At 36.7% G+C, this 25,914-nt stretch overlaps 1 protein-coding gene across 2 annotated transcripts in view; it reads right to left on the reverse strand.

The window, feature by feature from the left end:
• LOC134792971 (cell adhesion molecule DSCAM-like) overlaps nt 1–25,435 on the reverse strand; it is a 97,167-nt gene extending 71,732 nt beyond the window's left edge. For both annotated transcript variants that reach the window (XM_063764462.1, XM_063764461.1), the window contains exon 1: nt 25,315–25,435. The gene's annotated coding sequence lies outside the window, so the exon portion shown is untranslated. The remainder of the gene's footprint in view (nt 1–25,314) is intronic.
• Nucleotides 25,436–25,914: the final 479 nt, after the last annotated feature.

The raw sequence follows: 25,914 nt of genomic DNA on the forward strand, positions 1-25,914 counted from the left end.
CGGTGGGTGAGTAACAGTTTCAAACCCACATTCAACAATAGCTGCCTTGGCAATATGAGCAGTATGGACGGGGGCGTTGTCACGCAGAAGCAGAACACCTTTGGTTATCTTTGCTCGCCTCTTTTCTTTGATAGCATCCTTTAATTGACGTTGAATGTTAGCGTAGTACTGTCCTGTGATATTTACACCTTTTTCTTTATAATCGATTAGTAATATTCCTTCAGAATCCCAAAATATCGTGGCCATGACCTTGCCAGCTGAAGGGACGACCTTGAACATCTTGGGATGAGCTGAACCCTTAATGTGCCACTGCATGGACTCTTGTTTACTCTCTGGGTCATAATGATGAACCCAGGTTTAATCTCCAGTAACTATTCTTTGCAGCACCTCATCAGGATTTTCACCGCACAGGTCAATAACATCGGAACTACACGCTACACGCATGTCTTTTTGAAGCCGAGTCAGCATTCGCGGAACCCATCTTGCACTTACTTTTGACATATTAAGATGGTCATGGATAATATCATGTACGATACCAATAGAAAGATTGGTTACTTGAGCTATAGATTTTACCTTCACTCGACCATCTTCCAATATAAGTTTTTCCACTTTATCAATATTTTCTTGTGAAGTAGCTACTACAGGCCGACCAGGTCTAGGGTCATCTTCAATACTCTCCCTTCCACCCTTAAATTCGCTTGACCACTTTTGAATGGTAGATAAAGAAGGAGCAGACTCACGGTAAACACAATCCATTTCCTCTTTTATGGTTTTTTTATTTTTACCCTGTTTTGTCGAGAATCTTATGACGCATTGATGTTCTGATTTAGTTAACATTGTCAATTCGCACATGATGTTCATGTTTGTTCAGCAATTGCAGAAAAACAAAAGAACATCTCGGTTCGAATTATACTTTTTTTTAATGTCAATGAATAAACCTTAGCGGCCAGTAACAAAAGAAATTTTAGAAGAGGTTGTAAGATATCAATACCGAAAATATTTTGAACGCCCCTCGTACATGTAACTAAATTCCATGTCTAAGAAAAACTTAAATAAAATTGGTCTAAATTACAAAAAATACTCATTTAAATCATAATAACATTTATACACCAATCGATATTAAACTATTGGCGACATGTTTGACATGTGGCGAGCACTCGAGCCTGAGGAAGGACCCCCGACGGGCCCGAAACATGTCGCCAATAGCGACTAAAAATTCAAGTGAGTGAAACCGTTGTCGTATAAACAATTTAACATTTATACAGCAGCCAATCTCTCAACTTGCGTTTAAATTGAACTCCATTCAACGCCTTAACACCACATAACGATATAACACCACATTTTATTAATAGAAATAAAAAAAAACATGATTCGATACAAGCATAGGTACCTACTTAATATTTCATTTAAAACTTAATGGAGTTAAATCATGTCGATTGCCACTGCGAAAATTCGGAAACTCTGTTACTAACGTGAAAAACCGTTATAACTAAAGTGTAAAAATATGTACGTGGTTTGGCAAAATTGTGCCGTATTTTGTACGCTGCAGGCTTACGATGCGGGAATAAAAAATTGGAATCAGGCCATTCTAGTAGCCGCATTGGGTAAAACACAGCATACTGATGGATGGCGGATTCAACTGTTGCCAATGTATTAGGCAGATTAAAGTATTTTGTTGTACAATTTGTATTTTAAATGATGCAATTGTAATTGACCGACCGTTAAGGGGCCCACTGATTAACAGTCCGCCGGACGGTATCGGCCTGTTAGTTAGAACAAAATTTTGACATTTCCGAACAACTGACAGGCCGATACCGTCCGGCGGACTGTTAATCAGTGGGGCCCTTTAGAGAAGAGGTATCCTATGAGGTTGGGCAAAAATGTCGTTTCGTATGTCTGGATGTTCTCGTGAATTATTTTTTCTGTCGTTTCGTATTTAGAGTTCCGTAGCCAAATGGCAAAAAACGGAACCCTTATGGATTCGTCATGTCTGTCTGTCTGTCTGTCATAAATCGTAAACCGCAATTTTATTACACGACTGCCCAAACAAAAAGAGTGTCTTGTTTTCAGGGTTCATGTTTGTATGTGAGTTTCTTTATTATGTTACTTCCTGCTACGGAACCCTTCCTGGACGAGTCCGACTCGCACTTAGCCGCTTTTTTTTGGAAAATTTAAGAGTTAAGCGCCAATAAGGTCTATGGCACTATTGTGAGTTCGCTGTGATAATGATTCAACGAAGTATTTTTTATTTTTTTAATACTCGTGAGGTCTTCATCTCACAGAGCCACTAGTATAGGCTATGTGACTTGTGACTTTTTGCTGTAGGCCGTGCGCGAACAACGTTCGTCGTGTTGCCTCCCTGTCACACTTACGTACGGATTTACAAGTGCGACAGAGAGGCGACACATTGAACGTGGTTCGTGGTAGGCCCTCAGAGTTTGAAAACCGTAACCTTCTTTCGGCAGTCGAGTGAAAAGCAGCTGAGGTCAACATTAACTGTCATGTAGGTACCTAATTGAAACTTAAGAGTCTCACGAACCCTCCACCAAAACGCCGCTCCTATACAATCTAAGTTACGCTTTCATTTTAAAGGCCTGTCCAGACGGGGACAATTTCTCGGCAATCTGATTAAATTGTCCGATCAAATCAGACCGTGCGGATTCAAACTCCAATTTGGCTCGCCGAATTCGACCGCCGATTATGACCGATATTCTAGAGATGCCCCGAATAGTGAATTTGGCCGAATACCGAATACCGAATATTCTGCCCCCCTCTCGGCCGAATACCGAATATTCGGCGATCGAATATTCGGCATGACATGCGAACATTTAGAGTCACAATTATTACGAAAACGGTTCGCCAACAAAGCACAACGTTTGTAAACATATATTTTTATGTTGAACAGAATTAATGAATGTAGTTAGAGTCAATCAAATCAGAACCATGATAAAAATAAAATATTTTCCAATCAACTAATGCTCAAAAATGTGCCTTCGTATTTAATTACTTTCCAAGAATACATTTTAAATATTAAATATACCTAGTTTTTGGTTATTTTTTTGTGAAATTTTTGTTTTTAGGGAGGTGCAACAGAAATTCGGTATTCGGCCGAATAGTAGGCAACATTCGGCCGAATACCGAATATTCGGCAAAGTGGCCGAATAGGCCGAATACCGAATAATCGCCGAATATTCGTGACATCTCTAGATATTACCCATAAAATGGGGTGCGGACGCAAGAATACCAATTTGTGGCGCTAGTACTTGCGTTTGGGGACATTTTTTTAATTTAAAGCTCTCAAGTATCACCATAAATTTAAAATTGGTGAAAGTGCTTTAAACTCTCGCGTTTTGTACACATATTTAATTGCACAAACGTCTTTCCGTGACCACAGCTGGTGCAACTCAGCTGAAACGTCGGAATTAAAGGTAAAAACAATGAAATTATATCGCGGTAGACCCGTTTGTGCAATTAAATATATTGGTGAAAGTGGCCAAATTGGCGTCTGTGTCCGCACGGCCTGATTTGATCGGACAATTTAATCAGATTGGCGAAAAATTGTCCCCGTCTGGACAGGCCTTAAAACGACGTGCTTAAATTACATGAAACTTGGCATAAACATTTACAAACATAGTTATATCTATGTTAGGTAGTAGTTTTAGTTGTTAAAATTTGTTATAAAAAAAATTTGAGCGGCTAGAAATTTTGTATGTACAGTCACCTGCAATAATATGTTACACTTCGAAGGCCGCAAAAATATGTGACACGCTCTTATGGCTCTACAAATAAGATCGTGTCAGATATCTTTGCTGCCTTCGTTGTGTAACATATTATTGCAGGTGACTGTACAATTTCTACTGTAACTTCTTTTTATTATAATTTATGGCAACGGAAACTAGTACAGTCACCTGCAATAGTATGTTCCTCTTCGAAGGCCGCAAAAATATGTGACACACTCTTGTGGCTTTACAAATAAGATCCGGCTCGATTCGGAAAATGAATTAGATTTCTACTAGACTTCAACAAGTTACGATACGGATAATTTAAAGATATTTGTAAGATAGATATGTCAAATTTGACGTTTCCGCGATTCTGGAGGTCCTATTGAACGATTTCGACAAGTTATGACTTAGATATCCAAGTCACATCTAGTCGATATCTAATGTAGATCTAATTGATCTCTAAATCGTCTCAAGATCTTGTGATTATCTCGAAATCCGAATAGGCTTGTTGGTGTCAGATATTTTTACGGCCTTCGTTGTGTAACATAATTATTATTGCAGGCTAGGTTTGAGTGACTTTTAAAGTGGCAAACCCCTTATGTACTCGTAAGAGTCGTAAGGTAACAATGTTTATCCAATTACATAGTACTAAAGAGGGTGTTTACGACCTTTAACGAATGGAAAACTTCGTCGGCGAAGTCTAGATCGTAATAAATGCAAAGTTCTTGCGCAAACAAGCAGTACGCTCGTTATTAAACTTGTCGAATTTTCAATTTGGGATTTCTGGAACTTTCCCCTTCATTGACTTATAAACTAGAACTACAGTGTGGCTACCACCAGTACGGTTACCATCAGTTTGTCACTGACATAAACGCCGTCGAGAACGTAATTTACTTTCTATACATCTCGCTCGCACTCGCATATTAGTGCAAACGGGATGTATAGAAAGTAAATTACGTTCTCGACGGCGTTTATGTCAGTGACAAACTGATGGTAACCGTACAGTTTGGCACTGACATAAACGCTAGCGTGAACGTAACTTCCTTTCACACTAATATGTCAGTACGAGCGAGATGTATAGAAAGTAAATTACGAAGTTGGTGTATAATGTCAGTGTTGACGTACAGGTAGAGATGGGTAGGGGTGAGTAAATACTGAGTATTTACTCGGTATTTACTCAAAGCACCCGATAAATACCCGTATTTACTCATTTAGGTGGGTAAAAACGATTGCTTATAAAATATTCAAAAAGTGAGATTTAAGAACAAAATTGTCTTTTATTGAGGAGTGCTAACGTGTATTAACAATATCTATATAATAAAAAGCATATAGGACGCTTAATTTAGGAAAAAAATGTAATTATTAGTGAGAGGCCAATTGTGATAATGCATAGTTAACAATTTTGTTTTAAATAAGAAGGTATTTACTTTAAAAATATGGTACTTAAATTCTATCGATGTTCTAGATAACTGCATGTCGCGCAAAAGTGCGTGTTTACGCGGCACTTACGACCTTTTATTAAGGGTTTTTTAAAGAAAACTCAAAAATGGCTCGACCGATGGTGTTCAAAATATTGTTTTTTGTACTCTATTATACGGCTAATCTCCCGATATGTTTTCATATTTTTTCTGAACGTTGGTTCTAAAGTTATAGAGAGATAAACATTATTTTGGCCTTTCGAAACGGTTTTTTTCCAAAAATATTCAATTAATCCAAATATGTTCTTAGAAACATTGCCGTTATTTTTAAAGACCCATTTAGTGATGTGCAATACGTTGGTGGTTTCTGAAATTTTTTTTTGTGACAATTAGTTACATGTATGGAGTGCCCCTCTTAAAAATACATTTCTTACAATTTTGAGTACTTAATCCAGTAGCGGCTTAAAAAATACACCTATATTTGAAATTAATATGCCCCTTTCAGCACTCTAAATAGTTTATACCCACCAATTTGGGTAAAAACGAGTAAATACGGGTATATTGAGTAAATACTGAGTATTTACTCGGTATTTACCCGTGAGTATTTACTCACTACCCATCTCTACGTACAGGTATGGTACGGGTACAGGTCTAGAATGACATTTACGCTTAAAGAAAATAAAAGTTAAGCCATCACGTCATATGAATAAGTACTTCAAGATTAGGCAGGTAGTCTACAAATGAAAAAACGTGACCACTTTTGAGCTTCATAACGGCCGCTAATGGCCGCTTGAATGTACCAAGTACCAAACATAAGGTTAGCGGACTGGAAAATATGAAAAGCTGTATCCAGGGGATAAATATTTTTGGGTGGTTGTGTCTTGGAATATAATTATTGTTAGGTACAACAGTAATTAATTTAAGCAATGACATTTGAAAACACACACAAGAGAGATTGGGCTATTTACATGATGATATGAAATAACACAGATAAAAAATCAAATCAGAAACAAATCTATTATTTACTTATCAAATAATAGTTATCCTGGATGTATATGTATGTATCACCGTGTTTTTATTGAATTCCGTTAACTTCGGGGTATGGTTAAGTACGTTTAAGAGAACTAAATAACATAGTTAATTTTCAAAAAAAAAATTTTTTTTTGCTTTTGTTAATAAAAATAATTAAGTTTAAAAAGTAATTAAATGTAGCAATAGCGTTGTTGTAACACGGGCATTACATTTAACTCAACTAAACAATTGAAATCTGTGACGTATCAATCTCATTTCGAACATCGATCGACCGAGATTGTACTTAAGTTTAGTAGCAAATGTATGAACTCATTCTAAACACTAATGAATATGTAAACCGGCCCTAAGGGTAGTGTACACGCTTGTAGAGGCCTTATAGGAAAAAAATAAATTATTGATTATGTCCGAAATGGAGTTTATTAGAATATCGGTGTCTCTGAGAAAGTTACTTGATTTAAGCTCAGGAATGCACCCCTGAAATTAACGGAAATAAAAAAAAACACGGTGTATATTCAGGTTTTATGTCATACCTATATTTAATTAGAGCATCTAAAGCCCCGACCACCTACAGCCTTCACCTATCACTGCGTTGACGGAGCCCTGACATGCCCTCGGTGTGGACGAGCACTGCAGACGAACTGCCGTATTCGAACTTCAAGATATTCACAAGAGACGACACGTACTAGATCAATTCTAGATACGTTACAGTTTAGATATCAACTAGTTCTCTTTTGCAGCGCAATTCGGGCAACCAATGTCACTTTTACGTTAGATAGAGAGATATCTATTAGATGTGAATTGGATCTCTAAGTCATATCCTGTGGAAATCGTTCAACAATATCTCCAGAATCGCGCAAATGTCAAATTTGACGGGTTAGATCTTAAATATATCGTTATCGTATCTTGGTGATGTCTAAAAGATGTCTATTTCAAAATCCGAATCAGTCACATGAGAGCGCACGAGCGAGCGGACCAGCTCAGTTCATAGGCACAATTATAATGCAGTCGCTGTGGCCGAAATCGGCCGGGAAGGAAAGAGGAGGAGGATATTTAATTAAATAAGAGTTTCTTTAACCCCTGGAGCGCCCCAGAATTACCGTAGTATGGAACTCCTATATTAGTTACCAGCACACGTGTCTGTTTAGGGCGCTCCACGGGTTAAACAAAAAAAAACATCAAATTACATTGTATAACATTTAAACAACCCTGTTTCTCTTAAAATTCTCAAAATCTCTTTTTTTCTTATCTGATCTGATCTTTAACTACATTATCCCGCTATCCAAGATCTGGTCCAGGTTTAAAAATCATCTTAAAATTTCACCTCACATTTACTGTAACAACCCTCTAAGACGGCGGTCGGCAACCTGCGGCCCGCGGGCCGCATGCGGCTCGTGAAACTGTCACTTGCGGCCTGCGAGCCTCTCTGGCTATGTAATATTGAGAAACGACAATGTCTGATAAAGTCATAAATATTAACAAAGTGCGGCCCGAGTCAACTTACTCATCGTTAACTACGCTACTAAAACTACGCAAAAAAAGGTTGCCGACCGCTACTCTAAGCGATCAGAAAAAAATCATTGATAAGACAGGATTTGAAATGCCGATATCGAATTGGCGCACACTTCGTATATTTTTCTCAAACAATTACATCTAGCATAAAGTTGTTTTTCGGAAATTCCTCGGAGACTCCCATTAAAGATTCTTCGTAATGTTGAATAAAAATGTAAATCTTTCCGTCGGCCGCTTGGGTTCCGATTCAATTTATTTTTCCTTTTGTTCCGAAACAATTAGTCATAATTACTTTGAGACGCCGCTGTATTTTATTGGACTGTTTGTCGAATAATAAGATCCGGTCATATCGTGTTAATAGGATTACAACATGAATCTATAGAAGGCTTTGCAGTATTCTAATTAACGAGAGAGAAGAGCCTAACAAAAGATAATGGTAAATAATGGAGAATGGTAGAATGGAGAGTTTGATATGTTTTAATACTTTTAATGTAGTTTAATTTGATCCTTTAGTTATAAGACTTAAATAAGTAAGCCCCTAGAGTTTTAAATTTTTCTTTTCGAAATCGATCTCTTCCTCAAAAAGCCGTATAAATTACAGTTTAAACAGTCGTAAAATCCTCTTACCTCTATTTCCATCCTTTATTTTGGTGATGTCGAAAGTCAACAAACACATCAATATATCTAGAGGCGTTCCAGAAAAGTGTGAAGTACGTGATGCTGGTAGTCGATATTTGGCATGATTACGTTTGATAACGGTTGACGTAACTGGTGACCGAAGAGCTGGCGGCTACCTCACACAACGTATCAGCATTGCGATACAGCGAGGAAATGCCGCCAGCATCCTTGTGTTAAGAGAGAAAACACCATACATCATTAAATAAAGGATTTAATACATAAAACTCGGAAAACAGGCGTAGCTTCAAGTAAATCACACTCCGACGCAGTAAAGGCGGGCGAACCTCTTCTGACAGCCCGGGTCGCGCCAGTCCTAGTGTCACCATTGACACCTACCGTAGGGCTGCGTTCGAGCAAACCACATAATCGGTTACCACTTGGTACAATGCCTCAGGGGCCTATTTTAGATTTTAGCTAGTTATTAATTCTGTTTAGTACCTAGTACCACTGTTTGTATTTTCATAACTTAGCTACTGTATATATTTTGATAACTTAGCTTTAAATTTAACGGTATATAATACAAATTTCTGCAGGTAATGACGGTAGCTGCCATACGCGTCACGTCCTTGATAAAGTAGGCCTTTTTGTGGAATGCCCCCTAATTCATTGGATGTGTTGGACCCACGGCCCGTCTGTAGTAAGAGGACACTGCACCATATGAATGCATGCAATGTTTTTGACAATTGAAGGAAAAAAAAATATCTTAGCACATTTGTGCACCAGCACCCTCATTTGATAATCACTTGGTCCATAACATACGAGTATATATCGATTAGGATACCTATAGTCTGTATCTTTTTTAAATTTAAATAATAGTAAACAAAATATACCCTCAAATGACTCCTTAAGCCAGTTGAGGGTAGATAAAAACATTACATGATCAAATAATGTAGGTTAAAGTCAGGTCGTTCAGTGACAGATCCTGGTGGTTTTCTATTTGGTTGGTTAACCAATAAATTTTATAACTACCCTGTTTACTTTTATTTAAATACCTAAAGATACAGAGTATAATTGGAATCATTATTAATGGGCGGACGACGGATGCAATATACGTCAAATTCATGTTGTCTTATTTAAACCAATTTTAATTACGTAATATACCGTTTGACATGATTTTGACGTATATTGCATCCGTCGTCCGCCCATTAATCATTATACAGCCACCAGCAGGTGCAGGTGGTTAACAGCAGTTAAGACAAACAAGCACAAAAATATCACGTTTATATTTTGACCTTATACTTAATAGACATAATGTCACTTATACTGAGATAATCCAAATAAGTGCTTAACAAGATTTAAAAAAAATGGTTCTTAATGTTTTTTCCTTTTATAAATCCAAATAACATATAATCTACATAACTTTTTCAGCTCAAAACATGAGAACATACTTAACTAAGAAAATAGGATTCGAAACGAGGAAAAAGCAAATATTTGCTGGTTTTAAAATGTTTTTACGTTCACGAAATCCTTTTCCGTGCTATCCCTGTTGCGTATTTTTATATGCCCATGGGAATACATTACATGCTTATACAAGGTTACACGAGCTCACGAACCGACGCCTTAAAAAAAGGTCTTATTACGCCCTTAGGTTTATTCTAGGACCATCCGTCATTCGCGCGCGAGATACGGGAAACAAATGGCTTATTTGGACGCGTGACAACGGCGGATACGTTAGGCTCGCAGCATACAGTCCGACAAGAAATTGTAAAAAAATATTGAGGGCGCCACTTCCTACGTGACTGTCATATTTTTGACGTAAAATTCTTAAACGTGGCAACAATTTAGGATGGAAATGTTTTACATACATACATATAATCACGCCTATTTCCCGGAGGGGTAGGCGGAGACCACGGATTTCCACTTGCTATGATCCTGACATACCTCTTTCGCTTCCTTCACTTTAATGTTTTAATTTCTACAATTTTATGTCGCACTATACCTACGTCACTATTACAAACGTGGGCAATATTATTTAAATTTGTGTCTTTTTTTTCAAATTTCATATTTTTTGTTATTTTTACTAAGAATCACGAGGTCTTTCGATCCTAATACGAGAAAAAACCTTACATTTTTTTCGTTTCTTCCTTTTTGTTACCGTTGTACAAAGTCCATGGTAACTGAATGGAAATAATAAAGCTAGGAACACTTTTTTTTCTAAGAACACGTGATTTAATCGAGTATAAATAACATACAATTTTCCACGTTAAAAAAGTAAATGGCCCCTATCCATTTAGAAGCATTTCAATAGAGAATCGCTAGTAAGAAAATCTCTTACACTTTACAGTCAACTAGTGTTTTGATTTCTCAAATTAGATTAGGAATGAAGCAAAGTTTTGGTTTGACAATGATAAGCTTTGAAGCCAAATTCAAACAACTACCTCAGTAATATTTAAAGTTTTAAAACAGAGCTGTCTGCGGCATTTTAATTATTGAAAAGTGAAATTTGAATCAAAAGTGTTAGAAAATAGGATTGAATATTTTGTTGTTAATGCAACTCTTGTTTTTTAATGTTTTTTTTAAATAAGTAAAGTAACACTTAATTAAGACCGTGCGATACTAAAATAAAGGAAATGAAAATTATTGACCACTTTTTATCGACCTAATATATGATTCACAAGCAAAACTCTGAGCTATTTAAGAAAATTTGATTTGACTCTAATTTGACATAATAAGATGTTATTACATATATGGATTGAGCTTCCTGACATTCTGCTAGAAAGTTCCTCGACTAAGCGCCACTTGCACCATCCCACTAACCCGGGGTTAACAGGTTAAACCTGGAGTTACCATGGTTACCAGTACAATTTGACGCTGGGTTAACGGTTTAACGGGTTAACCCCGGGTTCACGGGATGGTGCAAGTAGCGCTAAGTGTAAGTCGTGGCGTGTGCTGCGGGGCTTAAGCAAAGCGAGTGAAATAGAAATGACATATTAGACTGGTATCCGGGCCATTCCTTTACCGGCTGATTCTGCACGATATATTATATTATTTTGTATGCTGCTTGGATATCCAAGTGTTATTTTGACACGTCTTTTACTTATGAAGCAATTAGGTAGTTTTAACCTTTAATATGTAATTTTTAAATATTATAATTATATTTACAATAAAATTAATTATTTTTACAATGAAGTGTAATTTTTTTTTACTTAATTAGATTAGGTGAAAATAGATAATGATATGAAAATGACTAACGCTTTTAAATAATAACGTTTTCTTTTTCATGGATAACGTTTTCAAGAGTGAGTCACATTTGTTATTTTGATTTGGAGATTGTTTTCTAACTATCGGTATTGATAACCATTTAGTACCTTATTGTGGTACTAGTATTTTAATTGATCACTGGCAGTAATATTTACGGCCCTGCCCCCGAAAACCCGTGCTATAGTAATAAATGGAAACGTACCCACTATCATAATTAAAACACAATTACTTTGAATAAACTATGTGCCATTAGTTTTCAAGTTCTTGCCTTAATGACCGGGAGATTGCGACTTTCGGGACATTTGAGCTACTTACCGACCTAGTTACCTACTTATTTCCGAGTAACTGGACTGTGTGGTGAAATGAAAATGTTGGGTTTACTGAATTAAATTGCACTTAATGTAGTATTCAAAATAAACTCAGACATGCGAGGGAGGTAAACGGGTTTTGACGAATAAATAGTGTAATTTTCACGATGACTGTTTCTGATTAAGTTAGTGGATGACCCGCTTCTTCATACAAACGCAACAACCTACCTAAAACACTGATTTAAACTTTCACGATTTTTACTCATTATTATTCACAACATCGGGACTTAAAATTAAGTTTTACGGGATTAAGTCCCATCGTTGTTAATAATAAGTTATTATTATTATATGTATGTCTTTCTCATCACGGAACAATGGTGTTCCGGACCTTTGGGAGACACTTTAATGAAATGTAAGGGGTACACCAGTACACAGTTATTATTATTAACCCACCTTAAGTCTGTAACATGCTATCAAAAACTTTTGATTTACAAACTTTGTTCATTCACGGATATGATGGTCGTCTTTATCTACGTGACAGCGTGATAAAACGGTGCCTGTCACTTTCCATCCAGCGGTGTTAAAAAGTGACAATTGTTTTATCACGTGGATAAAACCATCCACAATACGCCTGCTGTACACACTTTTATCTACGCAGAACAAATCTCCATTTAGAATTGTGCACCCGTTTATAAACCAACTGTGGCGGATAACATCAACATACGCGAAGCTAAAACAAATCTCGGTATTGAAAACTACGAGGATTGTTCAAATAGCGGTTTCAAAGGCAAATACGAAAGGGCTCTTTGCGATTTACAGTAAAGTAAATACTATCTTAATGTCAGATAACCTTTCTGACGTTTCTAAACCTTACCAGTTCTGATATTAAACTTTTTGCGTGGGTTATACATGTATATTGTTTGGCCAGGAACTGTCCCATTTCAAATATAGACAGAAAGAATCATACTAGTTTTGTTTAACGCTAGTACTAGCAGCCAAAAGAAAGAGATGAGTATAGTTTTATTTTGTTCTTATTTACTGACAAACTGCATTTTATAGTCTGGTTGCCAGACTTATTTGAAATGGATTTTTCCACGGAAGAAAGAATTAGCGCGCCGCGTCGTGGATTTTTCATAAATACTTAGGTACGTAAGGATGCATCACTGAACGGTGGGTTCCGTCTATTTGGCATAATTTTTGTGACCCGAAACGCATCTGGCATAACCTATTTGGCAGAAATGTTTTTCGACGAATGTTATATTTGCAGAAAGCTTCAGTTTGTATAATATGCAATAGCCCGAAAGTCCGAATCTTAAATAGACTACTACTATCATGGCCGAATTTTGATACGAATAATTTTATTTTGCGTTTGTTTAAATGTCCGAAATGTGATTTGCATAATCTGTTTACCATAATAGGATTTAGGCGAATATTTACATCGAAGAAAACGTATTTAGATTCTTTCTATTTGGTATAACTTGTATGACCTAAAACGCATCTGTCATAAGCTACATTTGGCAGAATGTTTTTCGACGAATGTTAAAATTAAAGAAAGCGTCAGATTGTATAAAATCCAAGTCTAATTTATATTTAACAATGCATTAAACACTTAAATATGAGGCTGACTGACTCATTAACGCAGAGCCGTACTTAACTAAAAGCTCTGCCTACGTTTATAATTCGTAAAAAAAAAACATTATTATTGTATTTTTGAAACTTTGGGTGGGAACATATTATTGGCATTTTCGATGTATACAGATTTTTAGCTCACAAAACAAACGAAAACAAACTGTTGCCAGAAAAGTGGGTTAGGTTAGAACTGCGTCCAGCAAGAAAACGAACTGTTGTCTGAAAAGTGGGTTAGGTTAGGTTAGAACTGCGACCCCCAAGAAAGCGAACTGTTGCCAGAAAAGTGGGTTAGGTTAGGGTAGAACTGTGACCCCACAAAAACAAACTGTTGCCTGAAAAGTGGGTTAGGTTAGGTTAGAACTGGAACCTCACGAAAACGGACTGTTGCCTGAAAAGTGGGTTAGGTTAGGTTAGAACTGCGACCTCACGAAAACAAACTGTTGCCTGAAAAGTGGGTTAGGTTAGAACTGCGACCCCACGAAAACAAACTGTTGCCAGAAAAGTGGGTGAGGTTAGGTTAGAACTGCGACCCCACGAAAACGAACTGTTGCCACAAAAGTGGGTTAGGTTAGGCTAGAACTGCGACCCCACGAAAACAAACTGTTGCCTGAAAAGTGGGTTAGGTTAGGTTCACGAAAACAAATTGTTGCCAGAAATGAAATTATGAGAAAATAATAGTTGCGAATTGGGAAAAATTCGGCGAATTAATTTCCGCCAAAAAATATTCGGCCTACAACATAAATATATGATTTTTGCAAGTATGCAAAACATTTCTATGCCATAAGATTTTATGCTTGTATTACTTTATGCTTAATGGCGAATTATGCAAAAATAAATTATTACAAATAAAATTATGCGAAATGAAACAGATACCAGGTCTCGATTCGGACATTAAATTTATGCCAAAAGATACTTCGATCAATAAAAATTATGCGTAGAGTATGTATGCGCAACAATCCAGTACCGAGTTTATGCTAACAGTATATTATGCCTAAAGTTATTATGCACAATAGAATTATTACAAAAAAAAATATGCCAAAGATAGGGGAACCCTGAACGGTATCATGTGAACACTTCTCCGTTCTCCATACAAACGTATTGCTCTCTGGATATCAACATAGTAGAAAATATATCTTCACCACACCAGCTCGTCAAGGCTCTCTTTGTTCTTTAAAAACTTTAGATATCTAGAGAAGAAAATGTAGGCTACGTTTGTAAAGAGGAGCGGTCATCCAGTCATCCACTAAGGGGCTATTCATAAATTACGTCATTTCAAATTAGAGGGGGGGGGGGGGGGTCTGGACATCGGATGACGGTAGCATGAAGTAGGAGGAAATGGGGTCATTTGAAGCATGATTTTTGGATGATTATAGGGGGGATTAAATCCAAAATCGTCAAAAATCGATGACGTAATTTATGGACAGCCCCAAAGCTATCTTGCCGCCCAGATGCGACAGTGGCGCCGAATCGCAAACTGTCTTACACTAAGTACAGGAGTGCCCCCTGAGAGCCTGGAAGCCACGATGACCTGTTCTCACTTACTTCTGACGCAGCTCAATGGCTGAGTACCTTGGATATAAACTTGTGAAATACCTGATATAATACAGTAAAATTGTACATTTTGCGTACGCCCTAGGAAGTTACTATCAAAAACTAGTACTTTAGGGTTATAATGGCCCAAATTAAAAAAAAATTGCGGTAATTCGATTTTTGACAAAGTTGCGTTCGGCGCTCGAAGTCACAAACTTGGATTATTCATTGGGCCAACATCATAAACAAGTCTGCAAAAAATCAGAACTACCGGATTTGACGCAAAAGAGCCAGGTTACAAAATTCGACAAAGTATCTGGATTAATATAATATCTCTGATTTTTTTGTGATTATTTATCCCATACGATTAAATAAAAAACCACTACTTTTTAATTCCGAAATCAAAATGAGATTGAATTCTCTAGTTTGACTTGTCTCTGCCTATATTACGTTGCTAAATGTCCAGTCAGCAGCAGAAGTCGCTAAGCGGGCGAGGTGTTCAAAATTACCCTGACACGCGCTTATTCTCTTAACAATAAAGTCGCATCGAGATCATTTTGAACACCTCTTCCGCTTAGAAACTTCTGCTGCCGAATGTACGTGTAATTGAAATAATTGCCGGAAGACGTGGAGTTGTTTCGAGTTGGAGCCATGTTCCCTAAAGCTGTTCTGGATAGTTTCCACTAAGTATGCCGTTAAGGCGAGCGACGAACGTCTGCACAGATAAAACACAATACTAAAGCAAAGACCAGTATAAAATAGACTGCCAATCATACGAATTCCACACTACATTGACTGTTATATACCACTATGTGACAGGGATAACATACTTATCCTCCTGAGTCCCCCTTGTCATTATTGCAGTTTTGAATTTGGAACCTTCTTATTTTCCATTTTAATTCAAAATTCCATTTGGATTTCATCCTTTATAAAGGTCTCAGGGACTCAGAAGGTTAATAAAACGCTATCAATAATATCATGTTGTCTCTATCACACGATGTTATATACTCGTAACATTTTAACAGCCAATTTGGGAGTACATTTACTGTACAGACTGCACAGATCATACGGATAATATTTTTGGGCTGAATAAGTGGAAAAATTGTTGTGCACATTGCGCGGGCGCATAGAGGTGAAGCCCTCTTACAATTATTTAAAGCTCGTGCGTAGACTGTAATTGGAAACGATTAGCGAGGTTGTTGACACATATTCGTGACACCTACGGTCTACTTATGCATTATACCGACCAGTACAGGGATGATCCCCGCTGACGCATGGTTATTACGAATCTCGAAAACAAGTTAAACTGGGCCTTATCTTACTGTCTACTACAAATCGTTTTGTGTACATCTCAAGTAATTAGACGGAATGTTAACCGTACAATGCACCACTAATCACCTTGTTTTTTTACCTTGATTTTATTTTACTATATATTTAAATACCCTCCATGTTATTAGTTCTTCCGCTAATTTCATGCAAAATAAATGTATTTGTATAGTTTTAAGTTCTCATATAAGCGAATTGTCAAATTCTTAATGAGAATAAATAATCTTAAACCTAATGTTTATATTTTTGCACTGCAAGTTGCGTCTAAATCTCTGCTCAATACTGTAATGCTATATAGTAAGTGTAACTATATTAACTGAAATCATAACTCCAAGCGCATTCCAAATTTCGAGTATCCCTAATAGTTACGTATCTAAGTGTGCGCTAAAATTGCGTTGCATGATGTACCATTCTTTATCACTAACTTGTCTCTGTCCAGGGCTAGTGAATAGAAGACGCATGTGAATTGTTTGAAAATACGACACATTTTTTGTAAAACTTTTTCATTGTGTCCTTTCGTGTTGCTGCAAGATTTCAGCACGGCGAGCATTTGGAGTTTGAGATGAATTTGAAGATATTTTGAGTGACAATGAATACTTAGAGGAAAAACTCAGTTGATGACCTATCAAGCTAAACGTAGGGTAGTGGTAGTTCATTTATTTAGCATTAGAAATAAGGTAAACAATCTTGATGTGTCTTTTTATTGAAAAACACGTTTTAAAAATAAGTCACGGCAAATATGTAACAACTATGAATCTAATACGATCATTTATTTATATTCTTTTGCTTTCATAAGTAATAGTTACTGGTTTGCGTTTTCCAATTAAAAGACATGTCAAGATCGCTTACCTTCTTTCTAAGTTAAAAAATCGAACTATAGATGGGCAAGATATACAATATGTAGACATTTTAGACTTAGTTTATAATTTTTTTCCATCGAACAAAAGTTGTTTAATCAGTTTTTTAATTCATGAGGTTAATAGTGTATCTATTCATATTTTGGCAATCATAATATGATCTAAAAAAGCACAAAGATTTTTCAAAACCTGTACTGACTGAACCCACGGCAGCATAATCCTCGAGATGTGCACTTTGCCTATCTTAATCTACGGTGCTAAAACTTGGTCATTAACTGAGATTCTATAAAGTCGATGCTCAAGCCGGCCTAGCCAACGTGTCAATCGCTACCTATCGCTACGACAACGAAACGCTTTGTGTCTCTTTATCATTCTTCTATATTAGTACGACAGTGACAGTTGCCTTCCGATCGCTAGGGAGCGTAAGCAATTGGCATGTTGGCTACGCGGCAAGGTTTGCCAGCAAGCGACGGAGCGCACTACACTAGGTGTTTGCAAAACTGATCGAATTAGAATCATAGAACTACCCTCCAGAACTGTAGGTAGATGTAGGTTTCAAGACCCCTGGGCTTGTGGGACTAGGCTGGACATCTTTCCTACATGGATCCGGAAAGGTGGGCCAAAATGGTTACTGAGTGGGACCTACGGAATACCATAGATGGTGCAGGCAGACCGAACAAGAGGCAAAAGGACCATTTAGACCCATTCTAGTGTCGAGTGGAGAAAACGAGACTCAGGCCTTTACCCGGTAGAGGGAAACTAAAACAAAAGGCTAATAAAGAAATGTGTTTAGATAGTAGGAAAATACCGTATTTTTCGTTCTACGTACCTACAAGGAAGTGTTGTCTTTGTTTCATTGATATATTTAATTACTCACTTGCATGACATTTGTCATTTAATTATATTGAAGAAAAATCATAACATTTTTATATAACAGGAGTACTATCAAGTTATTTCACAACGCGGCCTAAAAAAGGACCATTCAGTTTCTTTTACGATTCACATAAACGGGGAATGCCTACAACCGTTCAAATGTGATAAAAAGTCTATGAATTCTCTATTAGTACTATTCTCATTTTAATACGCGTATAAAATTTGTATCTTTAAATTAAATCGGTGTAATAAAATGTAGAACTCGTTTCAGTTAAAGCAGAAACACACCACCATTATGAAATAAGTAGGTAATGAAAATTTTATAGCAAATTTTTGAGACAATAAAATACAGAGAAAATGGCTTATTAGATACACATGGACTGAAACAGTATAATAATGAGGAAATATTGCCTTTGGGAGCAAGCTTAAAATAAGACAAGAATTTCGTATTTTATGTGAAGGTTTAATGTAATTAAATTTAAAGGCTCTATATAATTTATGTTCACCACACCAGTAAAGGACCTATTGATTGTTCAAAAACTAATGAGAGAGTTTTTTTATACGCTCTGTATTTACAAGCAGGTAGGTCTCTATTGTTTCCCAAAAAGTTTTAAGTCATAATGTTGTTTGTCCGCATTTTCGTTAGTCATAATTTGTTTTTCTCATAAACGCGTAACTTTTCAGGAATGCCATAAAACAAACTTAACCTACCTATAGGACAACCTTACGAAAATCCTGAAAAGTTAACGGTTTCAGAATTATGACTAATGATAATATGACAAACAATACATTATGACTTAAATTTTTATGTCAAACAAAGGGACACAGGTACACACGTCGTGTATTCTCATAGTGTTAACGCTGATGGCGTTGACACGTGAATTTCAGCGCTGTCAAAAGCAGGCCATTCCCCTTCTGTGTTTTGCCATTTGAGTGACACTCGTCCCACTTCAACCTCGACATATACCACACTTCAATTCCCCATAATGACGCGGACCTATAATACTTACGCCAAAAATATTTATTATAATAATAAGTGTTATAACATGAATATAAAACTAAAACTAACTACAATTAAAATAACTAAAGCTAAAGATTAAAAACCCCTATCAAAATTTTGTGCCATAATTATTTTAGAAGAAACTTTTATAAAGTACGTTTGTTCGGGTCAAATCTTGCAAGTTAAATTAGACCCACTTTCCATTATTCTATTGAGCTGAAACTTCATAAACATATATAAATGCATTTCCATTTTCTGTTTCATGAAATGCATTCAAGCCTGCAAATGGAACCATTGACGTCTGCTCAGATTCATTTGTTGATTCCTGAAATCAGAATCGCCCCGGGTAAATAAATTATCTTAAAGTCCGATTCAATTTTAATAACTCGTTAATGTGTTAAACTGGTTTGGATATGACTTTAACGATCGTCTGGCTGATCAAGTACGCATCTGACGCATCTCAGGGACCACCCTCAGATGCGTGCAAAAGTGGAATTGGTATTCCACTTGTTCCTTTGTCCAATGTGTATTTGCATTTCACATTTTGCTTAGTGAGAGAGTGAGACGCAATGCAACTTGGACCAAGGTACCAACCTCACGCACGAGTTTCACTTCATTTTCAGGCAATAATCAGCGAGAGCTATTTTCAAGGTTGTATCAAAATAACACTAGTGGCTCTGTGAGCTGTAGACCTCGCGAGCAGAGCTTGAAATAACATGGTGCTAAGAGCTTTAAATACACCGTGTTTTTTTTGATTTCCGTTAATTTCAAGGGTGCATTCCTGAGCTTAAATCAAGTAACTTTCTCAAAGACGCCGATGTTCTAATTAAGTCCATTTCGGAGATAATCCATAATTTATTTTTTTACTATAAGGCCTCTACAAGCGTGTACACTTGCCTTAGGGCCGGCTTACATATTGATTAGTGTTTAGAATGAGTTCATACATTTGCTACTAAACTTAAGTACAATCTCGGTCGATTGATGTACGAAATGACATTGATATGTCACAGATTTCAATTGTTTGGTTGAGTTAAATGTAATGCCCGTGTTACAACAACGCTATATGCTACATTTAATTACTTTTTAAACAAAAAAAAAAAACAAAAAAGAAAACAAAAAAAAAAATTTTTTTTGAAAATTAACTATGCCATTTAGTTCTTATAAACGTACTTAACTATACCCCGAAGTTAACGGAATTCAATAAAAACACGGTGTATAGTAAATTAAAGAAAAACAATACGAAATTTATGTGTAAAAAAATACAAAAAGTTATAATATCCCAGCATACAATTACTGGGGATCGAACCCAGACCCTCTGTGCAAACAGAAAAAGCGAACGTTTACAAACTGAGCCAGGTAGTTCTTAGATGGGTTGACGAAATTTAGCTACTCTTTCTCAAATTAAAATTAGTTAAAATTAAATATCTAAATACCGCCTAAACCAGCGATAATTTTTTGCTGCATTTTTTGCTATTAACTCTGTAAACATGTTTCAAAAAGAAAAAAGTCTTATGATATCGATACGACTATTTGTTTAGGCGCCAGGTATCACGACTCCGCCATTTTTAAAAATTTCCAAAAACCGGATTGACAAAAAAATTTTATTTAGTCATAAAATTCGGTCACAAAATTTCACGAGAATCGGTTAAGAATTGCGACCTGTAGAGGAGAACATCCGGACATACGAAAGCAAAATGCCCAAGTCAAAACGTAGACCTTCGCTTCGCTTCGGTCAATTAAAACTGTAACAAATGTGCCATTCTCAATCAAAAGGGCACTTATTGACGGTCAATAAGGCGCTATTTCCATAAAGCTTCGATTTGAAATCAACCATATTGACAACCGACAATGTGGTACCTTTTGATTGAAAACGTCACAAATTGTTAAAGGACTATGCGTCAAAATGGTTCAAAAACCAACAGAGTTGAGAATTAGGTTATTAGATAGGTATTTTTATGAACTTCATTTCGTTCTATCGGCACTAAGCGGAATTCCATTGCAGAACTGAGATATCGGTATTTTAGCGAGGCAATAGAGTCCACCGGTGCGCGATAATCTACCGTGCAGCCATTTATTTACTTACTTGGAACTCTATTGCCTAGGTAATAAGAGTAGCGACATTTTGACTAACATGCTAATATCTCAGTTCTGCAATTGAATGCCGCTTGGTGCCCATGTCGTAGTCAGATCGTATAATCCGCCGTATTACATTACGGCTAGCCGTTTTCAAAAACAGGGGCGTTTTGAAATGCGGCGGTTCGACGATTAGCCGGATTGTCATTGTGATACGTTCTTCAATAAGGCGGCCAACGTTTATCCGCATCGTACTACTATTTTAGATTGTAGAGTGACCAGTTCTTTCGGTCGCCTACGTAACCGGAGTTTGACAATGTTTGCAATGTAATTTATTTTTACCATGGTCCCACCGCACTACATGTGTTTCTTTTCCAAAACATTTCCTTTACAACTTAAATAGACGGAGCCCCGCAAGCGGGGCTCCTATTTCTGGGCGGTTTGCCCTTCGGGCATCTGAAGTTACCTAACGAACCTAACCTACTTACCTACCTACGCTTTTTTCCCCAAACTGTAATGTTTTCACGGACGTCTCACTAAATCAATAGGTAGGTAGGTTAGGTTCGTTAGGTAGCTTCAGATGCCCGAAGGGCAAATCGCTCAGAAATAGGAGCCCCGCGAGGCGGGGCTCCGTCTAGTTAAGCTGCGAAGGAAATGTTTTTTGAAAAGAAACAGTCCGACGAACTCTAGATTTGATGGACACCCCAGCGTTTGTCAGGCAGCGCCACGAGTGATAAAAATGGGAACTAAAAACTGTCAAAGCGGCGGCTAATGACTCGCTGTATTACATTACGGCTAGCCGTGTTGAAGAACGTATGGCGCCGAATACTATCCGGCGGATTCTCATTCAGCCGCATTCAATCCGGCTAATCGTTAAACCGCCGCATTTCAAAACGCCCCTGTTTTTGAAAACGGCTAGCCGTAATGTAATACGGCGGATTATATGATCCGACTGCGACACCCATATAACGAAATGAAGTACATAGAAATACCTAGGTATAGTGCGACATGAAATAGTAGAAATTAAATAAAATGGAACCAAAAAAATTCCATACTGAAATGTTGCCATGTTTAAGCATCTTACGTAAAAAAATTTGACAGTTACGTAGAAAGAGGCACCCTCATTTAATTTCTACTATTTCATGTCGCACTATAATTATCTAATGACTTAATTCTCAACGCTGTTGGTTTTTGAACCATTTTGACGCATAGTCCTTTAACAATTTGTGACGTTTTCAATCTAATGACCAAACATCTAGAATCCGATGTTTGCTAATGACCTAACTCTCATTTCTGTTGGTTTTTGGACCAAACTCCATACAAAGTTGCCCATGGTCTTGAATCGAGTTCCAATGCACGGTGATTTGTTGATTATTGAAATCAGAATCGTCTCAGGCAAACAGTTTAGTTATACAGGATAGTTAGATTACCTAGCTCATGCAGAAATCCAATAATTGTTTAACCTTTTGGACGCCAATGACCGATATATCCGCATCGCAGGTTCAACGCCAAAGACTGATTAATCGGTCGCAGACCACAGAGCAACCTAGACCTACGTGCATATGCATAAAGTTCAATTTCAGTTTTGATACTTCGGTGACGTGGCGTCCGCGTGACAGCTTTTGTGTTTGACACGGCGTCGAAAAGGTTAATAATCGCCGTTTCCATTGCTGATCCATTAGTTTCCAATTTTCAAAATTAAATTTGTATGATTGACAGGCGTATTCGGATTTTAATTATTCGATCTGTTTCTGATAGAATGTGCGGAAAGAGAAGAGTCATGAAATGTATGGGACTCAATACATTCTACGACTCTTCTCTTTCCGCACAGACTCTATGATACTGATTTGTCAGTGTCAAAAGTGACATTTCTTCACCCAGAAACGTTACTTTTGACACTAACAGAGCAGTCTCATATCTGAAACAAATTGAATAACTAAAATTCGAATAAAGCCTGTAAATATATAGCTTCTCAAATCGATTCAGTCTAACAAGTTAAGTTTGTTTCATGGTTTCTAAAGGGGCCCACTGATTAACAGTCCGCCGGACGGTATCGGCCTATCAGTTGTTCGGAACTGTCAAAATTTTGTTGTAACTGACAGGCCGATACCGTCCGGTGGACTGTTAATCAGTGGGCCCCTTAAATGATAGGGTAAAATTAATATGTATAAGTATAATATATAAGTCGAATAACAATTTTTTTTGTAAAACCATATTAGAGGTATGTACCCAATGTAAGGGACATTACATACCTATGATATGGTTTCCGTAATATAAATACCTACATAACGGAAATTAAGCTACATTAAGAACTGTAAGCGACCTCATTATTCCAAATAAAGTTCAATATTACGTTGTTTTTAGTCTCCTGTCGTTCAATAAAAAAAGGAATTGTGTCAATCCGTAAAATTTAAATTTAAATGAATCTCATACATAATTATAAGGTGAATCTCACGATTTTCCGTGAAATGGAGTAATTCGAGAGCTTTTTCAGGTGGGATTCCGTTACAAATCTTCCTGGATTTATTGCTTTGCAAAATGGGTGCTAGGAGTAGGAAGAAAAATAAATGAGTCCAGTCTGTTTTAGGCTTTCCTGGATACATTGTTTCCAGGTATGTGTTGGCACAGAATAAATAATAGTACAGAAGACTTATTCTCTAACAAAACGCGTCTGTTACTATCAGCACAGATATAGCCGCTAGGTGGCGACAGCGCCACGCGCGGTTTATGGTTTTCCCCAAAATTGGTGTGGAACGGATGTACCTACTTTTAGCTACCTGTAGCAAAGCGACGAAATCGCGGAGTGAGCCACGCCTGGTGTTGGTAAGGTCAGTAAGAGTAAGTTTTGCTACTCGCGTTTAGTGGTAAACTAGCAACCCGCCCCGGATTCGCCCGGGTAAACTTACCAGGCTGACATTTCAAAAATGACAATCGAATGTCAGTCTTACTCATCGAAAATAGAACACATGTTTGAAGTGCCGTATGTGGGATATATATATCCCTTAGCCTGGTAAAGGGTTAACAAATACACTTAAACCTTTCTCAAAAATCACTCTATTGGTAAGTGAAAACCGCATGAAAAATATAATACATTCGTGATTGTAGGTATACTAGATACGGCGTGGGATGTATTTTTGAATTTCGAGCGCTCGATTTCGTGTAGCTCATCTCTTCAATATATTTCTACTACTGGCGTTTAAATTTTAATAATTATAATTGAAATCGAGGGGTCGATACCACTAGATTCCCAATTCCTATTGCTCATATTTCATAAATATCAATTCGCTGTTTTTCACAGATTTTCCAGTGACGAAATCGAGCGCTCGAAATTAAAAAATCGACCTCTTGTTACTAATAAAGAAGATGTAGCTATGTGATAGGTAAAGGTACTTGCGATGTGAGTTAATATTAAAATAATAACACATTTATAAATACCTAACCTAAAAAGACAAATAAATAAAGAGAATAATACATTCGTCAGGATTGCTAGCGCGATACAGCGCGGGAACGCTGCCTGCGTGATGGGCACCTTGCCGAGGGGCCATGGTATAGACGGAAATTTTATTTTTAGCTACATTTAATTTTAGTTGTTTTATTTTTTAAGTACGTACCTAGTATGTATTTTTATATACTATTACTAAGTAAATTTATTATTTTCAATATTTTTTAATAAATTTAAGTATTTAAAATCGTAAATGATAATTAATAATTAATTAAGTATACGTATTTAACTAGTATTCTAAGTTTTAAACCAGTGAGATTTTTGTTGGCTTTGATTGCATATTACAAGCAATTTTTACTAATTTAATGGACATATGTAGATTAACTACATATAGAATGATGTGTAATTAATTCATATTTCAATGCATGTTCATATTTCAATATATTAAAATTGTCATTATCAATCACTGGAGAAGTAACTCTATACCTTAAATTTATCTTATTTTAAACCTACATTTATGTATATATGTAAAATTTTGTCCGCAGTCTCAAAAATAATTACAAATTTTAGTCCTTTTTATAATATTTTAAAGTAGATAATTATTAATAAAAATAGTTTTTTTTATAAAAGTGGCTACCTACTTACATAAAATACATACGAATTAAAATTTTACAACAAATTATTTTTTTACTTAATTACAAAATCTAGGTACTTACCACATAAAATAATCACACACTTTTCCACTACACACAGTTTCGAACACAAAATGACAGTAGTCGTGAACTTCGTAGACTGCTACGCGGTCGCTATGCGCTACGAGACATGTAGCCCGCTACGCGGTTCGTAGTCGACTGGCCGGTCGGCTCGCTACGTAACGGTCATTAGTACGTGTTTAATATGACGGTTCATTCATTATACTTGGGTTTTTCTCAAGTTGGCGCCGTATCATGAATAAAGTCGAGTAACAAAAGAGTGATAGTATTTCGTCGCTATACTTACTCAACCTCATATCTGCAACAATCATTTGATGGAAATGTCGCTTTTCTTTCATTCGGAATACGGGTGTTTTTGTCATCAAATGAGTGTTGTAGATACGAGGTTGAGTAAGTATAGCGGCGATTTTATTTTCATATTTTTATTTTAGATGGAATGTTTAGGCCGCAATCTACAGTAAGTAACTAATGTAGCAAATGGAGGACGTTCTTTATTTATAGGCCCTTTATTTTAAGTTTAATTATAGATAGTCTTCATTATTATTGTTTGGGAGGTTAGCGATTCAGGAGGTCTCAGGAGCAGCAGACGGGGCTCTTCAATGA

Source organism: Cydia splendana, chromosome 8, assembly GCF_910591565.1.
Source record: "Cydia splendana chromosome 8, ilCydSple1.2, whole genome shotgun sequence".
In the NCBI taxonomy this organism is placed as follows: domain Eukaryota; kingdom Metazoa; phylum Arthropoda; class Insecta; order Lepidoptera; family Tortricidae; genus Cydia; species Cydia splendana.